General features: G+C 67.4%; 12 non-coding genes across 12 annotated transcripts; all 12 read left to right on the forward strand.

The window, feature by feature from the left end:
- The first annotated feature begins 404 nt into the window (after window positions 1-404).
- On the forward strand, window positions 405-523 carry LOC141412969 (5S ribosomal RNA). The gene has a single exon (XR_012437811.1). It is a non-coding gene; the product is annotated as a 5S ribosomal RNA (ribosomal RNA).
- A 2,149-nt stretch (window positions 524-2,672) lies between these two features.
- Window positions 2,673-2,791, forward strand: LOC141412866 (5S ribosomal RNA). Its single transcript, XR_012437708.1, has one exon. It is a non-coding gene; the product is annotated as a 5S ribosomal RNA (ribosomal RNA).
- A 2,154-nt stretch (window positions 2,792-4,945) lies between these two features.
- LOC141412593 (5S ribosomal RNA) lies at window positions 4,946-5,064 on the forward strand. Its single transcript, XR_012437435.1, has one exon. It is a non-coding gene; the product is annotated as a 5S ribosomal RNA (ribosomal RNA).
- Window positions 5,065-7,213: 2,149 nt separating this feature from the next.
- LOC141412867 (5S ribosomal RNA) lies at window positions 7,214-7,332 on the forward strand. The gene has a single exon (XR_012437709.1). It is a non-coding gene; the product is annotated as a 5S ribosomal RNA (ribosomal RNA).
- Window positions 7,333-9,478: 2,146 nt separating this feature from the next.
- LOC141412979 (5S ribosomal RNA) lies at window positions 9,479-9,597 on the forward strand. The gene has a single exon (XR_012437821.1). It is a non-coding gene; the product is annotated as a 5S ribosomal RNA (ribosomal RNA).
- A 2,145-nt stretch (window positions 9,598-11,742) lies between these two features.
- On the forward strand, window positions 11,743-11,861 carry LOC141412595 (5S ribosomal RNA). The gene has a single exon (XR_012437436.1). It is a non-coding gene; the product is annotated as a 5S ribosomal RNA (ribosomal RNA).
- A 2,142-nt stretch (window positions 11,862-14,003) lies between these two features.
- On the forward strand, window positions 14,004-14,122 carry LOC141412868 (5S ribosomal RNA). Its single transcript, XR_012437710.1, has one exon. It is a non-coding gene; the product is annotated as a 5S ribosomal RNA (ribosomal RNA).
- A 2,148-nt stretch (window positions 14,123-16,270) lies between these two features.
- On the forward strand, window positions 16,271-16,389 carry LOC141412705 (5S ribosomal RNA). Its single transcript, XR_012437547.1, has one exon. It is a non-coding gene; the product is annotated as a 5S ribosomal RNA (ribosomal RNA).
- A 2,140-nt stretch (window positions 16,390-18,529) lies between these two features.
- Window positions 18,530-18,648, forward strand: LOC141412500 (5S ribosomal RNA). The gene has a single exon (XR_012437342.1). It is a non-coding gene; the product is annotated as a 5S ribosomal RNA (ribosomal RNA).
- A 2,152-nt stretch (window positions 18,649-20,800) lies between these two features.
- Window positions 20,801-20,919, forward strand: LOC141412527 (5S ribosomal RNA). The gene has a single exon (XR_012437369.1). It is a non-coding gene; the product is annotated as a 5S ribosomal RNA (ribosomal RNA).
- Window positions 20,920-23,079: 2,160 nt separating this feature from the next.
- LOC141412596 (5S ribosomal RNA) lies at window positions 23,080-23,198 on the forward strand. Its single transcript, XR_012437437.1, has one exon. It is a non-coding gene; the product is annotated as a 5S ribosomal RNA (ribosomal RNA).
- Window positions 23,199-25,342: 2,144 nt separating this feature from the next.
- Window positions 25,343-25,461, forward strand: LOC141412573 (5S ribosomal RNA). Its single transcript, XR_012437415.1, has one exon. It is a non-coding gene; the product is annotated as a 5S ribosomal RNA (ribosomal RNA).
- Window positions 25,462-26,985: the final 1,524 nt, after the last annotated feature.

Here is a 26,985-nt window from a genome sequence, read left to right on the forward strand (position 1 = left end):
CCGGAAGGGTCCCCGAGACCTCCGCTGGGAGCCACGCACCCACCCAAGGATACGGCTCCAGGAGGCGACGGAGGAGGGTGGCTGCTTGCCCTGGCCCGAGCTGTGCATCCCCCGCCTTGGCCACAGCAGTGAACATTCCCAGAAGAACAAGCGCCCGAGAGCACTGAGAAATTTTCCCCCGAGAAAACTTGACCCTCGTCCTGGCAGCAGGACACCTCGGGAAGAAAGCCACCCAGCGGCCACCTGGGCGAGACCGGCTGCCCGAGCAGGCGCGCGGGGCCTCTGGCCGCTGGCCCCGGGCTGCCAGCCCCCACCCGGACTCCCAGCCGTGCCAGGAGAGCAGCGTGGAGACACACGCCGGGGCCCTCGGCAGGCTCTTGGGGCTCCCGCAGGCGGCGGCTAGCGTCTACGGCCATACCACGCTGAACGCGCCCGATCTCGTCTGATCTCAGAAGCTAAGCAGGGTCGGGCCTGGTTAGTACTTGGATGGGAGACCGCCTGGGAATACCGGGTGCTGTAGGCTTTTGCTCCTCCCTCCCTCGCTGCTCCTTTTGTCTTCGGGGACTTCGCCACCACCCCCCCACCACCACCACCACCCCCAGCACCACCACCACCACCACCACAACGACCCACCGTGACCACGACCCCGACCCCGTCCGGGCCACCCGCCAGACCCACGCACACCGAATCCTCACAGCTACTTCCCCGAATCCTCTCCCCTCCCCACACTCTCCTGGGGCGCACGCCCACGACATGGGTCACCAGCCAGGTTGGTCCCAGGCCACGTTGGGGACCGCTCCCCAACTGCCCTCCAGGCGGGTGGGGAGGGACGTGCGGAAGCCATGAGAAAGTGGGTCCTGCAACCCAGCGGGCCCCACAGCGGGACGCGCCACACCTGGGCATGCCACAAGGTGGTGCACTGGGTCCAGGGCAAGACGCCAGGGGACAGAGAAGCAGGGAGCCTCAGTCGGGTGCTGCTCCACGTCGCGCTCCGTCGCTCAACCCAAGACAGGGCAGCCAGCGCGCGACCTCTACGTGGGATCCCGCCTCCCACGGCAGAGCCTGCGGTCACAGGGACAGAGGGCGCAGGCCGCCAGAGCTCCGGATGCCAGCGGCAGCTCCCCGTCCCGCTCAAAGGGAGGGAGGGCCGCCGCTGTCGCCCAGTCGCCTGTGCCACCCTCCGGGTCTCAAAGCACTCCTCAGTCAGCTCAAGGACCGGGGCCACCTGGCCTTCGGGGTCACATGGGCTTGGGCACGACGGAAGGGACCGCTTGCCCCCGTGGAACAGACATTCTCCCCGTGGACAACCTCAGGTCCCGGGACCCTCTGCTCCGCCTTGGAAAACCCACCTTCTGCAATGTATGCCCAACGCAATCAGGCCGAGAAGATTGACCCCCTCGGCCCGGGCCCAGTGTGTGATGGGGCTCTGTGCGTGAGGGCTTGCTCTTCCCCACCTACACCAGGCACGGCATCTAACACACACACACACACACACACACACACAAACACCACGCAGAGACACCCAGACCACGCACGCACGCACGGGGACGCACCCTCCTCTCCCCCACCCCACACACGAGCAGCCGAAGGACAAGAGGGTATGGCTGGGGCCTGAGCCGGAACAAGCGAAGCCTTGGTTTGCGGCCCCTCGGCCAACTGCATCAGGATTTTTGTCTGGGCTCGGAGGCCAGAGGATCTCTGCCATTTGCTAGCAGGGCCAGGGATGGCAGGAGGGTGGGTACGGGGCTCAGCCAGGGCCAGTTCTGCTGGCACGATCCTGTAGCACGTGGCCGCGTAGCATGGGGCCGGGTCTGAAGGAGGCCAAGCAGGGGCACAAGACCCAGCATCGGCACAGGGAAGAGGCCCAGGGCACCCAGGAGCAGACGAGACCCGGGAGTCGTGCGTGCTTGGCGTGGCCGCGGGCCCCGTGACGCCCGAGGACTCGAGTGCTCAGCCCCGTGTAGTGGCCGCGAATGCCTGCCTGGGAGAAACGCCCGGGGATGCCGGCAGGAACGCGGGATCGGAAGGGATGTGGAGGGGCCCCGGGTCGGAGGAGATGGCTTTGGCTGTGTTTGGTTTTGTTTCTTCTTAACAAGATCCCGGGTGTGAAAGGGGCCAGAGGTGAAGTCCTGGGCTGGAAAGCCTCACGATTCAGCCCCGCAGCCCCAGGCCCTGAGCGTGGAGGAGGGCGGAGCGGGTCGGCGAAGGGCGCGGCTGCCGTTTTCCTGATGGGCTGGAGGGGCAGTGGCGCTTTCCGGACGAAGAGGACCGGAAGGGTCCCCGAGACCTCCGCTGGGAGCCACGCACCCACCCAAGGATACGGCTCCAGGAGGCGACGGAGGAGGGCGGCTGCTTGCCCTGGCCCGAGCTGTGCCTCCCCCGCCTTGGCCACAGCAGTGAACATTCCCAGAAGAACAAGCGCCCGAGAGCACTGAGAAATTTTCCCCCGAGAAAACTTGACCCTCGTCCTGGCAGCAGGACACCTCGGGAAGAAAGCCACCCAGCGGCCACCTGGGCGAGACCGGCTGCCCGAGCAGACGCGCGGGGCCTCTGGCCGCTGGCCCCGGGCTGCCAGCCCCCACCCGGACTCCCAGCCGTGCCAGGAGAGCAGCGTGGAGACGCACGCCGGGGCCCTCGGCAGGCTCTTGGGGCTCCCGGAGGCGGCGGCTAGCGTCTACGGCCATACCACCCTGAACGCGCCCGATCTCGTCTGATCTCGGAAGCTAAGCAGGGTCGGGCCTGGTTAGTACTTGGATGCGAGACCGCCTGGGAATACCGGGTGCTGTAGGCTTTTGCTCCTCCCTCCCTCGCTGCTCCTTTTGTCTTCGGGGACTTCGCCACCACCCCCCCCACCACCACCACCCCCAGCACCACCACCACCACCACCACAACGACCCACCGTGACCACAACCCCGACCCCGTCTGGGCCACCCGCCAGACCCACGCACACCGAATCCTCACAGCTACGTCCCCGAATCCTCTCCCCCCCCACACTCTCCTGGGGCGCGCGCCCGCGACACGGGTAACCAGCGAGGTTGGTCCCAGGCCACGTTGGGGACCGCTCCCCAACTGCCCTCCAGGCGGGCGGGGAGGGACGTGCGGAAGCCATGAGAAAGTGGGTCCTGCACCCCTGCGGGCCCCACAGCGGGACGCGCCACACCTGGGCTCGCCACAAGGTGGTGCACTGGGTCCAGGGCAAGACGCCAGGGGACAGAGAAGCAGGGAGCCTCAGTCGGGTGCTGCTCCACGTCGCGCTCCGTCGCTCAACCCAAGACAGGGCAGCCAGCGCGCGACCTCTACGTGGGATCCCGCCTCCCACGGCAGAGCCTGCGGTCACAGGGACAGAGGGCGCAGGCCGCCAGAGCTCCGGATGCCAGCGGCAGCTCCCCGTCCCGCTCAAAGGGAGGGAGGGCCGCCGCTGGCGCCCAGTCGCCTGTGCCACCCTCCGGGTCTCAAAGCACTCCTCAGTCAGCTCAAGGACCGGGGCCACCTGGCCTTCGGGGTCACATGGGCTTGGGCACGACGGAAGGGACCGCTTGCCCCCGTGGAACAGACATTCTCCCCGTGGACAACCTCAGGTCCCGGGACCCTCTGCTCCGCCTTGGAAAACCCACCTTCTGCAATGTATGCCCAACGCAATCAGGCCGAGAAGATTGACCCCCTCGGCCCGGGCCCAGTGTGTGATGGGGCTCTGTGCGTGAGGGCTTGCTCTTCCCCACCTACACCAGGCACGGCATCTCACACACACACACACACACACACACACACACACACACACACACCACGCAGAGACACCCAGACCACGCACGCACGCACGGGGACGCACCCTCCTCTCCCCCACCCCACACACGAGCAGCCGAAGGACAAGAGGGTATGGCTGGGGCCTGAGCCGGAACAAGCGAAGCCTTGGTTTGCGGCCCCTCGGCCAACTGCATCAGGATTTTTGTCTGGGCTCGGAGGCCAGAGGATCTCTGCCATTTGCTAGCAGGGCCAGGGATGGCAGGAGGGTGGGTACGGGGCTCAGACAGGGCCAGTTCTGCTGGCACGATCCTGTAGCACGTGGCCGCGTAGCACGGGGCCGGGTCTGAAGGAGGCCCAGCAGGGGCACAAGACCCAGCAGCGGCACAGGGAAGAGGCCCAGGGCACCCAGGAGCAGACGAGACCCGGGAGTCATGCGTGCTTGGCGTGGCCGCGGGCCCCGTGACGCCCGAGGACTCGAGTGCTCAGCCCCGTGTAGTGGCCGCGAAGGCCTGCCTGGGAGAAACGCCCCGGGAGGCCGGCAGGAACCCGGGATCGGAAGGGATGTGGAGGGGCCCCGGGTCGGAGGAGATGGCTTTGGCTGTGTTTGGTTTTGTTTCTTCTTCCCAAGATCCCGGGTGTGAAAGGGGCCAGAGGTGAAGTCCTGGGCTGGAAAGCCTCATGATTCAGCCCCGCAGCCCCAGGCCCTGAGTGTGGAGGAGGGCGGAGCGGGTCGGCGAAGGGCGCGGCTGCCGTTTTCCTGATGGGCTGGAGGGGCAGTGGCGCTTTCCGGACGAAGAGGACCGGAAGGGTCCCCGAGACCTCCGCTGGGAGCCACGCACCCACCCAAGGATACGGCTCCAGGAGGCGACGGAGGAGGGCGGCTGCTTGCCCTGGCCCGAGCTGTGCGTCCCCCGCCTTGGCCACAGCAGTGGACATTCCCAGAAGAACAAGCGCCCGAGAGCACTGAGAAATTTTCCCCCGAGAAAACTTGACCCTCGTCCTGGCAGCAGGACACCTCGGGAAGAAAGCCACCCAGCGGCCACCTGGGCGAGACCGGCTGCCCGAGCAGGCGCGCGGGGCCTCTGGCCGCTGGCCCCGGCCTGCCAGCCCCCACCCGGACTCCCAGCCGTGCCAGGAGAGCAGCGTGGAGACGCACGCCGGGGCCCTCGGCAGGCTCTTGGGGCTCCCGGAGGCGGCGGCTAGCGTCTACGGCCATACCACCCTGAACGCGCCTGATCTCGTCTGATCTCGGAAGCTAAGCAGGGTCGGGCCTGGTTAGTACTTGGATGGGAGACCGCCTGGGAATACCGGGTGCTGTAGGCTTTTGCTCCTCCCTCCCTCGCTGCTCCTTTTGTCTTCGGGGACTTCGCCACCACCCCCCCACCACCACCACCACCCCCAGCACCACCACCACCACCACCACAACGACCCACCGTGACCACGACCCCGACCCCGTCCGGGCCACCCGCCAGACCCACGCACACCGAATCCTCACAGCTACTTCCCCGAATCCTCTCCCCTCCCCACACTCTCCTGGGGCGCACGCCCACGACATGGGTCACCAGCGAGGTTGGTCCCAGGCCACGTTGGGGACCGCTCCCCAACTGCCCTCCAGGCGGGCGGGGAGGGACGTGCGGAAGCCATGAGAAAGTGGGTCCTGCAACCCAGCGGGCCCCACAGCGGGACGCGCCACACCTGGGCATGCCACAAGGTGGTGCACTGGGTCCAGGGCAAGACGCCAGGGGACAGAGAAGCAGGGAGCCTCAGTCGGGTGCTGCTCCACGTCGCGCTCCGTCGCTCAACCCAAGACAGGGCAGCCAGCGCGCGACCTCTACGTGGGATCCCGCCTCCCACGGCAGAGCCTGCGGTCACAGGGACAGAGGGCGCAGGCCGCCAGAGCTCCGGATGCCAGCGGCAGCTCCCCGTCCCGCTCAAAGGGAGGGAGGGCCGCCGCTGTCGCCCAGTCGCCTGTGCCACCCTCCGGGTCTCAAAGCACTCCTCAGTCAGCTCAAGGACCGGGGCCACCTGGCCTTCGGGGTCACATGGGCTTGGGCACGACGGAAGGGACCGCTTGCCCCCGTGGAACAGACATTCTCCCCGTGGACAACCTCAGGTCCCGGGACCCTCTGCTCCGCCTTGGAAAACCCACCTTCTGCAATGTATGCCCAACGCAATCAGGCCGAGAAGATTGACCCCCTCGGCCCGGGCCCAGTGTGTGATGGGGCTCTGTGCGTGAGGGCTTGCTCTTCCCCACCTACACCAGGCACGGCATCTAACACACACACACACACACACACACACACAAACACCACGCAGAGACACCCAGACCACGCACGCACGCACGGGGACGGACCCTCCTCTCCCCCACCCCACACACGAGCAGCCGAAGGACAAGAGGGTATGGCTGGGGCCTGAGCCGGAACAAGCGAAGCCTTGGTTTGCGGCCCCTCGGCCAACTGCATCAGGATTTTTGTCTGGGCTCGGAGGCCAGAGGATCTCTGCCATTTGCTAGCAGGGCCAGGGATGGCAGGAGGGTGGGTACGGGGCTCAGCCAGGGCCAGTTCTGCTGGCACGATCCTGTAGCACGTGGCCGCGTAGCATGGGGCCGGGTCTGAAGGAGGCCAAGCAGGGGCACAAGACCCAGCAGCGGCACAGGGAAGAGGCCCAGGGCACCCAGGAGCAGACGAGACCCGGGAGTCGTGCGTGCTTGGCGTGGCCGCGGGCCCCGTGACGCCCGAGGACTCGAGTGCTCAGCCCCGTGTAGTGGCCGCGAATGCCTGCCTGGGAGAAACGCCCGGGGATGCCGGCAGGAACGCGGGATCGGAAGGGATGTGGAGGGGCCCCGGGTCGGAGGAGATGGCTTTGGCTGTGTTTGGTTTTGTTTCTTCTTCCCAAGATCCCGGGTGTGAAAGGGGCCAGAGGTGAAGTCCTGGGCTGGAAAGCCTCACGATTCAGCCCCGCAGCCCCAGGCCCTGAGCGTGGAGGAGGGCGGAGCGGGTCGGCGAAGGGCGCGGCTGCCGTTTTCCTGATGGGCTGGAGGGGCAGTGGCGCTTTCCGGACGAAGAGGACCGGAAGGGTCCCCGAGACCTCCGCTGGGAGCCACGCACCCACCCAAGGATACGGCTCCAGGAGGCGACGGAGGAGGGCGGCTGCTTGCCCTGGCCCGAGCTGTGCCTCCCCCGCCTTGGCCACAGCAGTGAACATTCCCAGAAGAACAAGCGCCCGAGAGCACTGAGAAATTTTCCCCCGAGAAAACTTGACCCTCGTCCTGGCAGCAGGACACCTCGGGAAGAAAGCCACCCAGCGGCCACCTGGGCGAGACCGGCTGCCCGAGCAGACGCGCGGGGCCTCTGGCCGCTGGCCCCGGGCTGCCAGCCCCCACCCGGACTCCCAGCCGTGCCAGGAGAGCAGCGTGGAGACGCACGCCGGGGCCCTCGGCAGGCTCTTGGGGCTCCCGGAGGCGGCGGCTAGCGTCTACGGCCATACCACCCTGAACGCGCCCGATCTCGTCTGATCTCGGAAGCTAAGCAGGGTCGGGCCTGGTTAGTACTTGGATGCGAGACCGCCTGGGAATACCGGGTGCTGTAGGCTTTTGCTCCTCCCTCCCTCGCTGCTCCTTTTGTCTTCGGGGACTTCGCCACCACCCCCCCCACCACCACCACCCCCAGCACCACCACCACCACCACCACAACGACCCACCGTGACCACAACCCCGACCCCGTCTGGGCCACCCGCCAGACCCACGCACACCGAATCCTCACAGCTACGTCCCCGAATCCTCTCCCCCCCCACACTCTCCTGGGGCGCGCGCCCGCGACACGGGTAACCAGCGAGGTTGGTCCCAGGCCACGTTGGGGACCGCTCCCCAACTGCCCTCCAGGCGGGCGGGGAGTGACGTGCGGAAGCCATGAGAAAGTGGGTCCTGCACCCCTGCGGGCCCCACAGCGGGACGCGCCACACCTGGGCTCGCCACAAGGTGGTGCACTGGGTCCAGGGCAAGACGCCAGGGGACAGAGAAGCAGGGAGCCTCAGTCGGGTGCTGCTCCACGTCGCGCTCCGTCGCTCAACCCAAGACAGGGCAGCCAGCGCGCGACCTCTACGTGGGATCCCGCCTCCCACGGCAGAGCCTGCGGTCACAGGGACAGAGGGCGCAGGCCGCCAGAGCTCCGGATGCCAGCGGCAGCTCCCCGTCCCGCTCAAAGGGAGGGAGGGCCGCCGCTGTCGCCCAGTCGCCTGTGCCACCCTCCGGGTCTCAAAGCACTCCTCAGTCAGCTCAAGGACCGGGGCCACCTGGCCTTCGGGGTCACATGGGCTTGGGCACGACGGAAGGGACCGCTTGCCCCCGTGGAACAGACATTCTCCCCGTGGACAACCTCAGGTCCCGGGACCCTCTGCTCCGCCTTGGAAAACCCACCTTCTGCAATGTATGCCCAACGCAATCAGGCCGAGAAGATTGACCCCCTCGGCCCGGGCCCAGTGTGTGATGGGGCTCTGTGCGTGAGGGCTTGCTCTTCCCCACCTACACCAGGCACGGCATCTAACACACACACACACACACACACACACACAAACACCACGCAGAGACACCCAGACCACGCACGCACGCACGGGGACGCACCCTCCTCTCCCCCACCCCACACACGAGCAGCCGAAGGACAAGAGGGTATGGCTGGGGCCTGAGCCGGAACAAGCGAAGCCTTGGTTTGCGGCCCCTCGGCCAACTGCATCAGGATTTTTGTCTGGGCTCGGAGGCCAGAGGATCTCTGCCATTTGCTAGCAGGGCCAGGGATGGCAGGAGGGTGGGTACGGGGCTCAGCCAGGGACAGTTCTGCTGGCACGATCCTGTAGCACGTGGCCGCGTAGCATGGGGCCGGGTCTGAAGGAGGCCAAGCAGGGGCACAAGACCCAGCAGCGGCACAGGGAAGAGGCCCAGGGCACCCAGGTGCAGACGAGACCCGGGAGTCGTGCGTGCTTGGCGTGGCCGCGGGCCCCGTGACGCCCGAGGACTCGAGTGCTCAGCCCCGTGTAGTGGCCGCGAATGCCTGCCTGGGAGAAACGCCCGGGGATGCCGGCAGGAACGCGGGATCGGAAGGGATGTGGAGGGGCCCCGGGTCGGAGGAGATGGCTTTGGCTGTGTTTGGTTTTGTTTCTTCTTAACAAGATCCCGGGTGTGAAAGGGGCCAGAGGTGAAGTCCTGGGCTGGAAAGCCTCACGATTCAGCCCCGCAGCCCCAGGCCCTGAGCGTGGAGGAGGGCGGAGCGGGTCGGCGAAGGGCGCGGCTGCCGTTTTCCTGATGGGCTGGAGGGGCAGTGGCGCTTTCCGGACGAAGAGGACCGGAAGGGTCCCCGAGACCTCCGCTGGGAGCCACGCACCCACCCAAGGATACGGCTCCAGGAGGCGACGGAGGAGGGCGGCTGCTTGCCCTGGCCCGAGCTGTGCCTCCCCCGCCTTGGCCACAGCAGTGAACATTCCCAGAAGAACAAGCGCCCGAGAGCACTGAGAAATTTTCCCCCGAGAAAACTTGACCCTCGTCCTGGCAGCAGGACACCTCGGGAAGAAAGCCACCCAGCGGCCACCTGGGCGAGACCGGCTGCCCGAGCAGACGCGCGGGGCCTCTGGCCGCTGGCCCCGGGCTGCCAGCCCCCACCCGGACTCCCAGCCGTGCCAGGAGAGCAGCGTGGAGACGCACGCCGGGGCCCTCGGCAGGCTCTTGGGGCTCCCGGAGGCGGCGGCTAGCGTCTACGGCCATACCACCCTGAACGCGCCCGATCTCGTCTGATCTCGGAAGCTAAGCAGGGTCGGGCCTGGTTAGTACTTGGATGCGAGACCGCCTGGGAATACTGGGTGCTGTAGGCTTTTGCTCCTCCCTCCCTCGCTGCTCCTTTTGTCTTCGGGGACTTCGCCACCACCCCCCCCACCACCACCACCCCCAGCACCACCACCACCACCACCACAACGACCCACCGTGACCACAACCCCGACCCCGTCTGGGCCACCCGCCAGACCCACGCACACCGAATCCTCACAGCTACGTCCCCGAATCCTCTCCCCCCCCACACTCTCCTGGGGCGCGCGCCCGCGACACGGGTAACCAGCGAGGTTGGTCCCAGGCCACGTTGGGGACCGCTCCCCAACTGCCCTCCAGGCGGGCGGGGAGGGACGTGCGGAAGCCATGAGAAAGTGGGTCCTGCACCCCTGCGGGCCCCACAGCGGGACGCGCCACACCTGGGCTCGCCACAAGGTGGTGCACTGGGTCCAGGGCAAGACGCCAGGGGACAGAGAAGCAGGGAGCCTCAGTCGGGTGCTGCTCCACGTCGCGCTCCGTCGCTCAACCCAAGACAGGGCAGCCAGCGCGCGACCTCTACGTGGGATCCCGCCTCCCACGGCAGAGCCTGCGGTCACAGGGACAGAGGGCGCAGGCCGCCAGAGCTCCGGATGCCAGCGGCAGCTCCCCGTCCCGCTCAAAGGGAGGGAGGGCCGCCGCTGGCGCCCAGTCGCCTGTGCCACCCTCCGGGTCTCAAAGCACTCCTCAGTCAGCTCAAGGACCGGGGCCACCTGGCCTTCGGGGTCACATGGGCTTGGGCACGACGGAAGGGACCGCTTGCCCCCGTGGAACAGACATTCTCCCCGTGGACAACCTCAGGTCCCGGGACCCTCTGCTCCGCCTTGGAAAACCCACCTTCTGCAATGTATGCCCAACGCAATCAGGCCGAGAAGATTGACCCCCTCGCCCGGCCCCAGTGTGTGATGGGGCTCTGTGCGTGAGGGCTTGCTCTTCCCCACCTACACCAGGCACGGCATCTAACACACACACACACACACACACACACACAAACACCACGCAGAGACACCCAGACCACGCACGCACGCACGGGGACGCACCCTCCTCTCCCCCACCCCACACACGAGCAGCCGAAGGACAAGAGGGTATGGCTGGGGCCTGAGCCGGAACAAGCGAAGCCTTGGTTTGCGGCCCCTCGGCCAACTGCATCAGGATTTTTGTCTGGGCTCGGAGGCCAGAGGATCTCTGCCATTTGCTAGCAGGGCCAGGGATGGCAGGAGGGTGGGTACGGGGCTCAGACAGGGCCAGTTCTGCTGGCACGATCCTGTAGCACGTGGCCGCGTAGCACGGGGCCGGGTCTGAAGGAGGCCAAGCAGGGGCACAAGACCCAGCAGCGGCACAGGGAAGAGGCCCAGGGCACCCAGGAGCAGACGAGACCCGGGAGTCGTGCGTGCTTGGCGTGGCCGCGGGCCCCGTGACGCCCGAGGACTCGAGTGCTCAGCCCCGTGTAGTGGCCGCGAAGGCCTGCCTGGGAGAAACGCCCCGGGAGGCCGGCAGGAACCCGGGATCGGAAGGGATGTGGAGGGGCCCCGGGTCGGAGGAGATGGCTTTGGCTGTGTTTGGTTTTGTTTCTTCTTCCCAAGATCCCGGGTGTGAAAGGGGCCAGAGGTGAAGTCCTGGGCTGGAAAGCCTCACGATTCAGCCCCGCAGCCCCAGGCCCTGAGTGTGGAGGAGGGCGGAGCGGGTCGGCGAAGGGCGCGGCTGCCGTTTTCCTGATGGGCTGGAGGGGCAGTGGCGCTTTCCGGACGAAGAGGACCGGAAGGGTCCCCGAGACCTCCGCTGGGAGCCACGCACCCACCCAAGGATACGGCTCCAGGAGGCGACGGAGGAGGGCGGCTGCTTGCCCTGGCCCGAGCTGTGCGTCCCCCGCCTTGGCCACAGCAGTGGACATTCCCAGAAGAACAAGCGCCCGAGAGCACTGAGAAATTTTCCCCCGAGAAAACTTGACCCTCGTCCTGGCAGCAGGACACCTCGGGAAGAAAGCCACCCAGCGGCCACCTGGGCGAGACCGGCTGCCCGAGCAGGCGCGCGGGGCCTCTGGCCGCTGGCCCCGGGCTGCCAGCCCCCACCCGGACTCCCAGCCGTGCCAGGAGAGCAGCGTGGAGACGCACGCCGGGGCCCTCGGCAGGCTCTTGGGGCTCCCGGAGGCGGCGGCTAGCGTCTACGGCCATACCACCCTGAACGCGCCTGATCTCGTCTGATCTCGGAAGCTAAGCAGGGTCGGGCCTGGTTAGTACTTGGATGGGAGACCGCCTGGGAATACCGGGTGCTGTAGGCTTTTGCTCCTCCCTCCCTCGCTGCTCCTTTTGTCTTCGGGGACTTCGCCACCACCCCCCCACCACCACCACCACCCCCAGCACCACCACCACCACCACCACAACGACCCACCGTGACCACGACCCCGACCCCGTCCGGGCCACCCGCCAGACCCACGCACACCGAATCCTCACAGCTACGTCCCCGAATCCTCTCCCCTCCCCACACTCTCCTGGGGCGCGCGCCCGCGACACGGGTCACCAGCGAGGTTGGTCCCAGGCCACGTTTGGGACCGCTCCCCAACTGCCCTCCAGGCGGGCGGGGAGGGACGTGCGGAAGCCATGAGAAAGTGGGTCCTGCACCCCAGCGGGCCCCACAGCGGGACGCGCCACACCTGGGCTCGCCACAAGGTGGTGCACTGGGTCCAGGGCAAGACGCCAGGGGACAGAGAAGCAGGGAGCCTCAGTCGGGTGCTGCTCCACGTCGCGCTCCGTCGCTCAACCCAAGACAGGGCAGCCAGCGCGCGACCTCTACGTGGGATCCCGCCTCCCACGGCAGAGCCTGCGGTCACAGGGACAGAGGGCGCAGGCCGCCAGAGCTCCGGATGCCAGCGGCAGCTCCCCGTCCCGCTCAAAGGGAGGGAGGGCTGCCGCTGGCGCCCAGTCGCCTGTGCCACCCTCCGGGTCTCAAAGCACTCCTCAGTCAGCTCAAGGACCGGGGCCACCTGGCCTTCGGGGTCACATGGGCTTGGGCACGACGGAAGGGACCGCTTGCCCCCGTGGAACAGACATTCTCCCCGTGGACAACCTCAGGTGCCGGGACCCTCTGCTCCGCCTTGGAAAACCCACCTTCTGCAATGTATGCCCAACGCAATCAGGCCGAGCAGATTGACCCCCTCGCCCGGCCCCATTGTGTGATGGGGCTCTGTGCGTGAGGGCTTGCTCTTCCCCACCTACACCAGGCACGGCATCTAACACACACACACACACACACACACACACCAGGCAGAGACACCCAGACCACGCACGCACGCACGGGGATGCACCCTCCTCTCCCCCACCCCACACACGAGCAGCCGAAGGACAAGAGGGTATGGCTGGGGCCTGAGCGGGAACAAGCGAAGCCTTGGTTTGCGGCCCCTCGGCCAACTGCATCAGGATTTTTGTCTGGGCTCGGAGGCCAGAGGATCTCTGCCATTTGCTAGCAGGGCCAGGGATGGCAGGAGGGTGGGTACGGGGCTCAGCCAGGGCCAGTTCTGCTGGCACGATCCTGTAGCACGTGGCCACGTAGCACGGGGCCGGGTCTGAAGGAGGCCAAGCAGGGGCACAAGACCCAGCAGCGGCACAGGGAAGAGGCCCAGGGCACCCAGGAGCAGACGAGACCCGGGAGTCGTGCGTGCTTGGCGTGGCCGCGGGCCCCGTGACGCCCGAGGACTCGAGTGCTCAGCCCCGTGTAGTGGCCGCGAAGGCCTGCCTGGGAGAAACGCCCCGGGAGGCCGGCAGGAACCCGGGATCGGAAGGGATGTGGAGGGGCCCCGGGTCGGAGGAGATGGCTTTGGCTGTGTTTGGTTTTGTTTCTTCTTAACAAGATCCCGGGTGTGAAAGGGGCCAGAGGTGAAGTCCTGGGCTGGAAAGCCTCACGATTCAGCCCCGCAGCCCCAGGCCCTGAGCGTGGAGGAGGGCGGAGCGGGTCGGCGAAGGGCGCGGCTGCCGTTTTCCTGATGGGCTGGAGGGGCAGTGGCGCTTTCCGGACGAAGAGGACCGGAAGGGTCCCCGAGACCTCCGCTGGGAGCCACGCACCCACCCAAGGATACGGCTCCAGGAGGCGACGGAGGAGGGCGGCTGCTTGCCCTGGCCCGAGCTGTGCGTCCCCCGCCTTGGCCACAGCAGTGAACATTCCCAGAAGAACAAGCGCCCGAGAGCACTGAGAAATTTTCCCCCGAGAAAACTTGACCCTCGTCCTGGCAGCAGGACACCTCGGGAAGAAAGCCACCCAGCGGCCACCTGGGCGAGACCGGCTGCCCGAGCAGACGCGCGGGGCCTCTGGCCGCTGGCCCCGGGCTGCCAGCCCCCACCCGGACTCCCAGCCGTGCCAGGAGAGCAGCGTGGAGACGCACGCCGGGGCCCTCGGCAGGCTCTTGGGGCTCCCGGAGGCGGCGGCTAGCGTCTACGGCCATACCACCCTGAACGCGCCCGATCTCGTCTGATCTCGGAAGCTAAGCAGGGTCGGGCCTGGTTAGTACTTGGATGCGAGACCGCCTGGGAATACCGGGTGCTGTAGGCTTTTGCTCCTCCCTCCCTCGCTGCTCCTTTTGTCTTCGGGGACTTCGCCACCACCCCCCCCCCCACCACCACCCCCAGCACCACCACCACCACCACCACAACGACCCACCGTGACCACAACCCCGACCCCGTCTGGGCCACCCGCCAGACCCACGCACACCGAATCCTCACAGCTACGTCCCCGAATCCTCTCCCCCCCCACACTCTCCTGGGGCACGCGCCCGCGACACGGGTAACCTGCGAGGTTGGTCCCAGGCCACGTTGGGGACCGCTCCCCAACTGCCCTCCAGGCGGGCGGGGAGGGACGTGCGGAAGCCATGAGAAAGTGGGTCCTGCACCCCTGCGGGCCCCACAGCGGGACGCGCCACACCTGGGCTCGCCACAAGGTGGTGCACTGGGTCCAGGGCAAGACGCCAGGGGACAGAGAAGCAGGGAGCCTCAGTCGGGTGCTGCTCCACGTCGCGCTCCGTCGCTCAACCCAAGACAGGGCAGCCAGCGCGCGACCTCTACGTGGGATCCCGCCTCCCACGGCAGAGCCTGCGGTCACAGGGACAGAGGGCGCAGGCCGCCAGAGCTCCGGATGCCAGCGGCAGCTCCCCGTCCCGCTCAAAGGGAGGGAGGGCCGCCGCTGGCGCCCAGTCGCCTGTGCCACCCTCCGGGTCTCAAAGCACTCCTCAGTCAGCTCAAGGACCGGGGCCACCTGGCCTTCGGGGTCACATGGGCTTGGGCACGACGGAAGGGACCGCTTGCCCCCGTGGAACAGACATTCTCCCCGTGGACAACCTCAGGTCCCGGGACCCTCTGCTCCGCCTTGGAAAACCCACCTTCTGCAATGTATGCCCAACGCAATCAGGCCGAGAAGATTGACCCCCTCGGCCCGGGCCCAGTGTGTGATGGGGCTCTGTGCGTGAGGGCTTGCTCTTCCCCACCTACACCAGGCACGGCATCTAACACACACACACACACACACACACACACACAAACACCACGCAGAGACACCCAGACCACGCACGCACGCACGGGGACGCACCCTCCTCTCCCCCACCCCACACACGAGCAGCCGAAGGACAAGAGGGTATGGCTGGGGCCTGAGCCGGAACAAGCGAAGCCTTGGTTTGCGGCCCCTCGGCCAACTGCATCAGGATTTTTGTCTGGGCTCGGAGGCCAGAGGATCTCTGCCATTTGCTAGCAGGGCCAGGGATGGCAGGAGGGTGGGTACGGGGCTCAGACAGGGCCAGTTCTGCTGGCACGATCCTGTAGCACGTGGCCGCGTAGCACGGGGCCGGGTCTGAAGGAGGCCAAGCAGGGGCACAAGACCCAGCAGCGGCACAGGGAAGAGGCCCAGGGCACCCAGGAGCAGACGAGACCCGGGAGTCGTGCGTGCTTGGCGTGGCCGCGGGCCCCGTGACGCCCGAGGACTCGAGTGCTCAGCCCCGTGTAGTTTCCGCGAAGGCCTGCCTGGGAGAAACGCCCCGGGAGGCCGGCAGGAACCCGGGATCGGAAGGGATGTGGAGGGGCCCCGGGTCGGAGGAGATGGCTTTGGCTGTGTTTGGTTTTGTTTCTTCTTCCCAAGATCCCGGGTGTGAAAGGGGCCAGAGGTGAAGTCCTGGGCTGGAAAGCCTCACGATTCAGCCCCGCAGCCCCAGGCCCTGAGTGTGGAGGAGGGCGGAGCGGGTCGGCGAAGGGCGCGGCTGCCGTTTTCCTGATGGGCTGGAGGGGCAGTGGCGCTTTCCGGACGAAGAGGACCGGAAGGGTCCCCGAGACCTCCGCTGGGAGCCACGCACCCACCCAAGGATACGGCTCCAGGAGGCGACGGAGGAGGGCGGCTGCTTGCCCTGGCCCGAGCTGTGCGTCCCCCGCCTTGGCCACAGCAGTGGACATTCCCAGAAGAACAAGCGCCCGAGAGCACTGAGAAATTTTCCCCCGAGAAAACTTGACCCTCGTCCTGGCAGCAGGACACCTCGGGAAGAAAGCCACCCAGCGGCCACCTGGGCGAGACCGGCTGCCCGAGCAGGCGCGCGGGGCCTCTGGCCGCTGGCCCCGGGCTGCCAGCCCCCACCCGGACTCCCAGCCGTGCCAGGAGAGCAGCGTGGAGACGCACGCCGGGGCCCTCGGCAGGCTCTTGGGGCTCCCGGAGGCGGCGGCTAGCGTCTATGGCCATACCACCCTGAACGCGCCTGATCTCGTCTGATCTCGGAAGCTAAGCAGGGTCGGGCCTGGTTAGTACTTGGATGGGAGACCGCCTGGGAATACCGGGTGCTGTAGGCTTTTGCTCCTCCCTCCCTCGCTGCTCCTTTTGTCTTCGGGGACTTCGCCACCACCCCCCCACCACCACCACCACCCCCAGCACCACCACCACCACCACCACAACGACCCACCGTGACCACGACCCCGACCCCGTCCGGGCCACCCGCCAGACCCACGCACACCGAATCCTCACAGCTACGTCCCCGAATCCTCTCCCCTCCCCACACTCTCCTGGGGCGCGCGCCCGCGACACGGGTCACCAGCGAGGTTGGTCCCAGGCCACGTTTGGGACCGCTCCCCAACTGCCCTCCAGGCGGGCGGGGAGGGACGTGCGGAAGCCATGAGAAAGTGGGTCCTGCACCCCAGCGGGCCCCACAGCGGGACGCGCCACACCTGGGCTCGCCACAAGGTGGTGCACTGGGTCCAGGGCAAGACGCCAGGGGACAGAGAAGCAGGGAGCCTCAGTCGGGTGCTGCTCCACGTCGCGCTCCGTCGCTCAACCCAAGACAGGGCAGCCAGCGCGCGACCTCTACGTGGGATCCCGCCTCCCACGGCAGAGCCTGCGGTCACAGGGACAGAGGGCGCAGGCCGCCAGAGCTCCGGATGCCAGCGGCAGCTCCCCGTCCCGCTCAAAGGGAGGGAGGGCCGCCGCTGGCGCCCAGTCGCCTGTGCCACCCTCCGGGTCTCAAAGCACTCCTCAGTCAGCTCAAGGACCGGGGCCACCTGGCCTTCGGGGTCACATGGGCTTGGGCACGACGGAAGGGACCGCTTGCCCCCGTGGAACAGACATTCTCCCCGTGGACAACCTCAGGTGCCGGGACCCTCTGCTCCGCCTTGGAAAACCCACCTTCTGCAATGTATGCCCAACGCAATCAGGCCGAGCAGATTGACCCCCTCGCCCGGCCCCATTGTGTGATGGGGCTCTGTGCGTGAGGGCTTGCTCTTCCCCACCTACACCAGGCACGGCATCTAACACACACACACACACACACACACACCAGGCAGAGACACCCAGACCACGCACGCACGCACGGGGATGCACCCTCCTCTCCCCCACCCCACACACGAGCAGCCGAAGGACAAGAGGGTATGGCTGGGGCCTGAGCGGGAACAAGCGAAGCCTTGGTTTGCGGCCCCTCGGCCAACTGCATCAGGATTTTTGTCTGGGCTCGGAGGCCAGAGGATCTCTGCCATTTGCTAGCAGGGCCAGGGATGGCAGGAGGGTGGGTACGGGGCTCAGCCAGGGCCAGTTCTGCTGGCACGATCCTGTAGCACGTGGCCACGTAGCACGGGGCCGGGTCTGAAGGAGGCCAAGCAGGGGCACAAGACCCAGCAGCGGCACAGGGAAGAGGCCCAGGGCACCCAGGAGCAGACGAGACCCGGGAGTCGTGCGTGCTTGGCGTGGCCGCGGGCCCCGTGACGCCCGAGGACTCGAGTGCTCAGCCCCGTGTAGTGGCCGCGAAGGCCTGCCTGGGAGAAACGCCCCGGGAGGCCGGCAGGAACCCGGGATCGGAAGGGATGTGGAGGGGCCCCGGGTCGGAGGAGATGGCTTTGGCTGTGTTTGGTTTTGTTTCTTCTTCCCTAGATCCCGGGTGTGAAAGGGGCCAGAGGTGAAGTCCTGGGCTGGAAAGCCTCACGATTCAGCCCCGCAGCCCCAGGCCCTGAGTGTGGAGGAGGGCGGAGCGGGTCGGCGAAGGGCGCGGCTGCCGTTTTCCTGATGGGCTGGAGGGGCAGTGGCGCTTTCCGGACGAAGAGGACCGGAAGGGTCCCCGAGACCTCCGCTGGGAGCCACGCACCCACCCAAGGATACGGCTCCAGGAGGCGACGGAGGAGGGCGGCTGCTTGCCCTGGCCCGAGCTGTGCGTCCCCCGCCTTGGCCACAGCAGTGGACATTCCCAGAAGAACAAGCGCCCGAGAGCACTGAGAAATTTTCCCCCGAGAAAACTTGACCCTCGTCCTGGCAGCAGGACACCTCGGGAAGAAAGCCACCCAGCGGCCACCTGGGCGAGACCGGCTGCCCGAGCAGGCACGCGGGGCCTCTGGCCGCTGGCCCCGGGCTGCCAGCCCCCACCCGGACTCCCAGCCGTGCCAGGAGAGCAGCGTGGAGACGCACGCCGGGGCCCTCGGCAGGCTCTTGGGGCTCCCGGAGGCGGCGGCTAGCGTCTACGGCCATACCACCCTGAACGCGCCCGATCTCGTCTGATCTCGGAAGCTAAGCAGGGTCGGGCCTGGTTAGTACTTGGATGGGAGACCGCCTGGGAGTACCGGGTGCTGTAGGCTTTTGCTCCTCCCTCCCTCGCTGCTCCTTTTGTCTTCGGGGACTTCGCCACCACCCCCCCCACCACCACCACCACCCCCAGCACCACCACCACCACCACCACCACAACGACCCACCGTGACCACGACCCCGACCCCGTCCGGGCCACCCGCCAGACCCACGCACACCGAATCCTCACAGCTACGTCCCCGAATCCTCTCCCCTCCCCACACTCTCCTGGGGCGCGCGCCCGCGACACGGGTCACCAGCGAGGTTGGTCCCAGGCCACGTTGGGGACCGCTCCCCAACTGCCCTCCAGGCGGGCGGGGAGGGACGTGCGGAAGCCATGAGAAAGTGGGTCCTGCACCCCAGCGGGCCCCACAGCGGGACGCGCCACACCTGGGCTCGCCACAAGGTGGTGCACTGGGTCCAGGGCAAGACGCCAGGGGACAGAGAAGCAGGGAGCCTCAGTCGGGTGCTGCTCCACGTCGCGCTCCGTCGCTCAACCCAAGACAGGGCAGCCAGCGCGCGACCTCTACGTGGGATCCCGCCTCCCACGGCAGAGCCTGCGGTCACAGGGACAGAGGGCGCAGGCCGCCAGAGCTCCGGATGCCAGAGGCAGCTCCCCGTCCCGCTCAAAGGGAGGGAGGGCCGCCGCTGGCGCCCAGTCGCCTGTGCCACCCTCCGGGTCTCAAAGCACTCCTCAGTCAGCTCAAGGACCGGGGCCACCTGGCCTTCGGGGTCACATGGGCTTGGGCACGACGGAAGGGACCGCTTGCCCCCGTGGAACAGACATTCTCCCCGTGGACAACCTCAGGTGCCGGGACCCTCTGCTCCGCCTTGGAAAACCCACCTTCTGCAATGTATGCCCAACGCAATCAGGCCGAGCAGATTGACCCCCTCGCCCGGCCCCAGTGTGTGATGGGGCTCTGTGCATGAGGGCTTGCTCTTCCCCACCTACACCAGGCACTGCATCTAACACACACACACACACACACACACACACACACACCACGCAGAGACACCCAGACCACGCACGCACGCACGGGGATGCACCCTCCTCTCCCCCACCCCACACACGAGCAGCCGAAGGACAAGAGGGTATGGCTGGGGCCTGAGCGGGAACAAGCGAAGCCTTGGTTTGCGGCCCCTCGGCCAACTGCATCAGGATTTTTGTCTGGGCTCGGAGGCCAGAGGATCTCTGCCATTTGCTAGCAGGGCCAGGGATGGCAGGAGGGTGGGTACGGGGCTCAGCCAGGGCCAGTTCTGCTGGCACGATCCTGTAGCACGTGGCCGCGTAGCACGGGGTCGGGTCTGAAGGAGGCCAAGCAGGGGCACAAGACCCAGCAGCGGCACAGGGAAGAGGCCCAGGGCACCCAGGAGCAGACGAGACCCGGGAGTCGTGCGTGTTTGGCGTGGCCGCGGGCCCCGTGACGCCCGAGGACTCGAGTGCTCAGCCCCGTGTAGTGGCCGCGAAGGCCTGCCTGGGAGAAACGCCCCGGGAGGCCGGCAGGAACCCGGGATCGGAAGGGATGTGGAGGGGCCCCGGGTCGGAGGAGATGGCTTTGGCTGTGTTTGGTTTTGTTTCTTCTTCCCAAGATCCCGGGTGTGAAAGGGGCCAGAGGTGAAGTCCTGGGCTGGAAAGCCTCACGATTCAGCCCCGCAGCCCCAGGCCCTGAGTGTGGAGGAGGGCGGAGCGGGTCGGCGAAGGGCGCGGCTGCCGTTTTCCTGATGGGCTGGAGGGGCAGTGGCGCTCTCCGGACGAAGAGGACCGGAAGGGTCCCCGAGACCTCCGCTGGGAGCCACGCACCCACCCAAGGATACGGCTCCAGGAGGCGACGGAGGAGGGCGGCTGCTTGCCCTGGCCCGAGCTGTGCGTCCCCCGCCTTGGCCACAGCAGTGGACATTCCCAGAAGAACAAGCGCCCGAGAGCACTGAGAAATTTTCCCCCGAGAAAACTTGACCCTCGTCCTGGCAGCAGGACACCTCGGGAAGAAAGCCACCCAGCGGCCACCTGGGCGAGACCGGCTGCCCGAGCAGGCGCGCGGGGTCTCTGGCCGCTGGCCCCGGGCTGCCAGCCCCCACCCGGACTCCCAGCCGTGCCAGGAGAGCAGCGTGGAGACGCACGCCGGGGCCCTCGGCAGGCTCTTGGGGCTCCCGGAGGCGGCGGCTAGCGTCTACGGCCATACCACCCTGAACGCGCCCGATCTCGTCTGATCTCGGAAGCTAAGCAGGGTCGGGCCTGGTTAGTACTTGGATGGGGGACCGCCTGGGAGTACCGGGTGCTGTAGGCTTTTGCTCCTCCCTCCCTCGCTGCTCCTTTTGTCTTCGGGGACTTCGCCACCACCCCCCCCACCACCACCACCACCCCCAGCACCACCACCACCACCACCACCACAACGACCCACCGTGACCACGACCCCGACCCCGTCCGGGCCACCCGCCAGACCCACTCACACCGAATCCTCACAGCTACGTCCCCGAATCCTCTCCCCTCCCCACACTCTCCTGGGGCGCGCACCCGCGACACGGGTCACCAGCGAGGTTGGTCCCAGGCCACGTTGGGGACCGCTCCCCAACTGCCCTCCAGGCGGGCGGGGAGGGACGTGCGGAAGCCATGAGAAAGTGGGTCCTGCACCCCAGCGGGCCCCACAGCGGGACGCGCCACACCTGGGCTCGCCACAAGGTGGTGCACTGGGTCCAGGGCAAGACGCCAGGGGACAGAGAAGCAGGGAGCCTCAGTCGGGTGCTGCTCCACGTCGCGCTCCGTCGCTCAACCCAAGACAGGGCAGCCAGCGCGCGACCTCTACGTGGGATCCCGCCTCCCACGGCAGAGCCTGCGGTCACAGGGACAGAGGGCGCAGGCCGCCAGAGCTCCGGATGCCAGCGGCAGCTCCCCGTCCCGCTCAAAGGGAGGGAGGGCCGCCGCTGGCGCCCAGTCGCCTGTGCCACCCTCCGGGTCTCAAAGCACTCCTCAGTCAGCTCAAGGACCGGGGCCACCTGGCCTTCGGGGTCACATGGGCTTGGGCACGACGGAAGGGACCGCTTGCCCCCGTGGAACAGACATTCTCCCCGTGGACAACCTCAGGTGCCGGGACCCTCTGCTCCGCCTTGGAAAACCCACCTTCTGCAATGTATGCCCAACGCAATCAGGCCGAGCAGATTGACCCCCTCGCCCGGCCCCAGTGTGTGATGGGGCTCTGTGCGTGAGGGCTTGCTCTTCCCCACCTACACCAGGCACGGCATCTAACACACACACACACACACACACGCACACACACACACACACACCACGCAGAGACACCCAGACCACGCACGCACGCACGGGGACGCACCCTCCTCTCCCCCACCCCACACACGAGCAGCCGAAGGACAAGAGGGTATGGCTGGGGCCTGAGCGGGAACAAGCGAAGCCTTGGTTTGCGGCCCCTCGGCCAACTGCATCAGGATTTTTGTCTGGGCTCGGAGGCCAGAGGATCTCTGCCATTTGCTAGCAGGGCCAGGGATGGCAGGAGGGTGGGTACGGGGCTCAGCCAGGGCCAGTTCTGCTGGCACGATCCTGTAGCACGTGGCCGCGTAGCACGGGGTCGGGTCTGAAGGAGGCCAAGCAGGGGCACAAGACCCAGCAGCGGCACAGGGAAGAGGCCCAGGGAACCCAGGAGCAGACGAGACCCGGGAGTCGTGCGTGCTTGGCGTGGCCGCGGGAACCGTGACGCCCGAGGACTCGAGTGCTCAGCCCCGTGTAGTGGCCGCGAAGGCCTGCCTGGGAGAAACGCCCCGGGAGGCCGGCAGGAACCCGGGATCGGAAGGGATGTGGAGGGGCCCCGGGTCGGAGGAGATGGCTTTGGCTGTGTTTGGTTTTGTTTCTTCTTCCCAAGATCCCGGGTGTGAAAGGGGCCAGAGGTGAAGTCCTGGGCTGGAAAGCCTCACGATTCAGCCCCGCAGCCCCAGGCCCTGAGTGTGGAGGAGGGCGGAGCGGGTCGGCGAAGGGCGCGGCTGCCGTTTTCCTGATGGGCTGGAGGGGCAGTGGCGCTTTCCGGACGAAGAGGACCGGAAGGGTCCCCGAGACCTCCGCTGGGAGCCACGCACCCACCCAAGGATACGGCTCCAGGAGGCGACGGAGGAGGGTGGCTGCTTGCCCTGGCCCGAGCTGTGCGTCCCCCGCCTTGGCCACAGCAGTGGACATTCCCAGAAGAACAAGCGCCCGAGAGCACTGAGAAATTTTCCCCCGAGAAAACTTGACCCTCGTCCTGGCAGCAGGACACCTCGGGAAGAAAGCCACCCAGCGGCCACCTGGGCGAGACCGGCTGCCCGAGCAGGCGCGCGGGGCCTCTGGCCGCTGGCCCCGGGCTGCCAGCCCCCACCCGGACTCCCAGCCGTGCCAGGAGAGCAGCGTGGAGACGCACGCCGGGGCCCTCGGCAGGCTCTTGGGGCTCCCGGAGGCGGCGGCTAGCGTCTACGGCCATACCACCCTGAACGTGCCCGATCTCGTCTGATCTCGGAAGCTAAGCAGGGTCGGGCCTGGTTAGTACTTGGATGGGGGACCGCCTGGGAATACCGGGTGCTGTAGGCTTTTGCTCCTCCCTCCCTCGCTGCTCCTTTTGTCTTCGGGGACTTCGCCACCACCCCCCCCACCACCACCACCACCCCCAGCACCACCACCACCACCACCACCACCACAACGACCCACCGTGACCACGACCCCGACCCCGTCCAGGCCACCCGCCAGACCCACGCACACCGAATCCTCACAGCTACGTCCCCGAATCCTCTCCCCTCCCCACACTCTCCTGGGGCGCGCGCCCGTGACACGGGTCACCAGCGAGGTTGGTCCCAGGCCACGTTGGGGACCGCTCCCCAACTGCCCTCCAGGCGGGCGGGGAGGGACGTGCGGAAGCCATGAGAAAGTGGGTCCTGCACCCCAGCGGGCCCCACAGCGGGACGCGCCACACCTGGGCTCGCCACAAGGTGGTGCACTGGGTCCAGGGCAAGACGCCAGGGGACAGAGAAGCAGGGAGCCTCAGTCGGGTGCTGCTCCACGTCGCGCTCCGTCGCTCAACCCAAGACAGGGCAGCCAGCGTGCGACCTCTACGTGGGATCCCGCCTCCCACGGCAGAGCCTGCGGTCACAGGGACAGAGGGCGCAGGCCACCAGAGCTCCGGATGCCAGCGGCAGCTCCCCGTCCCGCTCAAAGGGAGGGAGGGCCGCCGCTGGCGCCCAGTCGCCTGTGCCACCCTCCGGGTCTCAAAGCACTCCTCAGTCAGCTCAAGGACCGGGGCCACCTGGCCTTCGGGGTCACATGGGCTTGGGCACGACGGAAGGGACCGCTTGCCCCTGTGGAACAGACATTCTCCCCGTGGACAACCTCAGGTGCCGGGACCCTCTGCTCCGCCTTGGAAAACCCACCTTCTGCAATGTATGCCCAACGCAATCAGGCCGAGCAGATTGACCCCCTCGGCCCGGCCCCAGTGTGTGATGGGGCTCTGTGCGTGAGGGCTTGCTCTTCCCCACCTACACCAGGCACGGCATCTAACACACACACACACACACACACCACGCAGAGACACCCAGACCACGCACGCACGCACGGGGACGCACCCTCCTCTCCCCCACCCCACACACGAGCAGCCGAAGGACAAGAGGGTATGGCTGGGGCCTGAGCGGGAACAAGCGAAGCCTTGGTTTGCGGCCCCTCGGCCAACTGCATCAGGATTTTTGTCTGGGCTCGGAGGCCAGAGGATCTCTGCCATTTGCTAGCAGGGCCAGGGATGGCAGGAGGGTGGGTACGGGGCTCAGCCAGGGCCAGTTCTGCTGGCACGATCCTGTAGCACGTGGCCGCGTAGCACGGGGTCGGGTCTGAAGGAGGCCAAGCAGGGGCACAAGACCCAGCAGCGGCACAGGGAAGAGGCCCAGGGCACCCAGGAGCAGACGAGACCCGGGAGTCGTGCGTGCTTGGCGTGGCCGCGGGCCCCGTGACGCCCGAGGACTCGTGTGCTCAGCCCCGTGTAGTGGCCGCGAAGGCCTGCCTGGGAGAAACGCCCCGGGAGGCCGGCAGGAACCCGGGATCGGAAGGGATGTGGAGGGGCCCCGGGTCGGAGGAGATGGCTTTGGCTGTGTTTGGTTTTGTTTCTTCTTCCCAAGATCCCGGGTGTGAAAGGGGCAAGAGGTGAAGTCCTGGGCTGGAAAGCCTCACGATTCAGCCCCGCAGCCCCAGGCCCTGAGTGTGGAGGAGGGCGGAGCGGGTCGGCGAAAGGCGCGGCTGCCGTTTTCCTGATGGGCTGGAGGGGCAGTGGCGCTTTCCGGACGAAGAGGGCCGGAAGGGTCCCCGAGACCTCCGCTGGGAGCCACGCACCCACCCAAGGATACGGCTCCAGGAGGCGACGGAGGAGGGCGGCTGCTTGCCCTGGCCCGAGCTGTGCGTCCCCCGCCTTGGCCACAGCAGTGGATATTCCCAGAAGAACAAGCGCCCGAGAGCACTGAGAAATTTTCCCCCGAGAAAACTTGACCCTCGTCCTGGCAGCAGGACACCTCGGGAAGAAAGCCACCCAGCGGCCACCTGGGCGAGACCGGCTGCCCGAGCAGGCGCGCGGGGCCTCTGGCCGCTGGCCCCGGGCTGCCAGCCCCCACCCGGACTCCCAGCCGTGCCAGGAGAGCAGCGTGGAGACGCACGCCGGGGACCTCGGCAGGCTCTTGGGGCTCCCGGAGGCGGCGGCTAGCGTCTACGGCCATACCACCCTGAACGCGCCCGATCTCGTCTGATCTCGGAAGCTAAGCAGGGTCGGGCCTGTTTAGTACTTGGATGGGAGACCGCCTGGGAATACCGGGTGCTGTAGGCTTTTGCTCCTCCCTCCCTCGCTGCTCCTTTTGTCTTCGGGGACTTCGCCACAACCCACCCCCACCACCACCACCCCCAGCACCACCACCACCACCACCACAACGACCCACCGTGACCACGACCCCGACCCCGTCCGGGCCACCCGCCAGACCCACGCACACCGAATCCTCACAGCTACGTCCCCGAATCCTCTCCCCTCCCCACACTCTCCTGGGGCGCGCGCCCGCGACACGGGTCACCAGCGAGGTTGGTCCCAGGCCACGTTGGGGACCGCTCCCCAACTGCCCTCCAGGCGGGCGGGGAGGGACGTGCGGAAGCCATGAGAAAGTGGGTCCTGCACCCCAGCGGGCCCCACAGCGGGACGCGCCACACCTGGGCTCGCCACAAGGTGGTGCACTGGGTCCAGGGCAAGACGCCAGGGGACAGAGAAGCAGGGAGCCTCAGTCGGGTGCTGCTCCACGTCGCGCTCCGTCGCTCAACTCAAGACAGGGCAGCCAGCGCGCGACCTCTACGTGGGATCCCGCCTCCCACGGCAGAGCCTGCGGTCACAGGGACAGAGGGCGCAGGCCGCCAGAGCTCCGGATGCCAGCGGCAGCTCCCCGTCCCGATCAAAGGGAGGGAGGGCCGCCGCTGGCGCCCAGTCGCCTGTGCCACCCTCCGGGTCTCAAAGCACTCCTCAGTCAGCTCAAGGACCGGGGCCACCTGGCCTTCGGGGTCACATGGGCTTGGGCACGACGGAAGGGACCGCTTGCCCCCGTGGAACAGACATTCTCCCCGTGGACAACCTCAGGTGCCGGGACCCTCTGCTCCGCCTTGGAAAACCCACCTTCTGCAATGTATGCCCAACGCAATCAGGCCGAGCAGATTGACCCCCTCGGCCCGGCCCCAGTGTGTGATGGGGCTCTGTGCGTGAGGGCTTGCTCTTCCCCACCTACACCAGGCACGGCATCTAACACACACACACACACACACACGCACACACACACACACACACCACGCAGAGACACCCAGACCACGCACGCACGCACGGGGACGCACCCTCCTCTCCCCCACCCCACACACGAGCAGCCGAAGGACAAGAGGGTATGGCTGGGGCCTGAGCGGGAACAAGCGAAGCCTTGGTTTGCGGCCCCTCGGCCAACTGCATCAGGATTTTTGTCTGGGCTCGGAGGCCAGAGGATCTCTGCCATTTGCTAGCAGGGCCAGGGATGGCAGGAGGGTGGGTACGGGGCTCAGCCAGGGACAGTTCTGCTGGAACGATCCTGTAGCACGTGGCCGCGTAGCACGGGGTCGGGTCTGAAGGAGGCCAAGCAGGGGCACAAGACCCAGCAGCGGCACAGGGAAGAGGCCCAGGGCACCCAGGAGCAGACGAGACCCGGGAGTCGTGCGTGCTTGGCGTGGCCGCGGGCCCAGTTACGCCCGAGGACTCGAGTGCTCAGCCCCGTGTAGTGGCCGCGAAGGCCTGCCTGGGAGAAACGCCCCGGGAGGCCGGCAGGAACCCGGGATCGGAAGGGATGTGGAGGGG

This window comes from Castor canadensis, chromosome 10, assembly GCF_047511655.1.
Source record: "Castor canadensis chromosome 10, mCasCan1.hap1v2, whole genome shotgun sequence".
Lineage (NCBI taxonomy): Eukaryota > Metazoa > Chordata > Mammalia > Rodentia > Castoridae > Castor > Castor canadensis.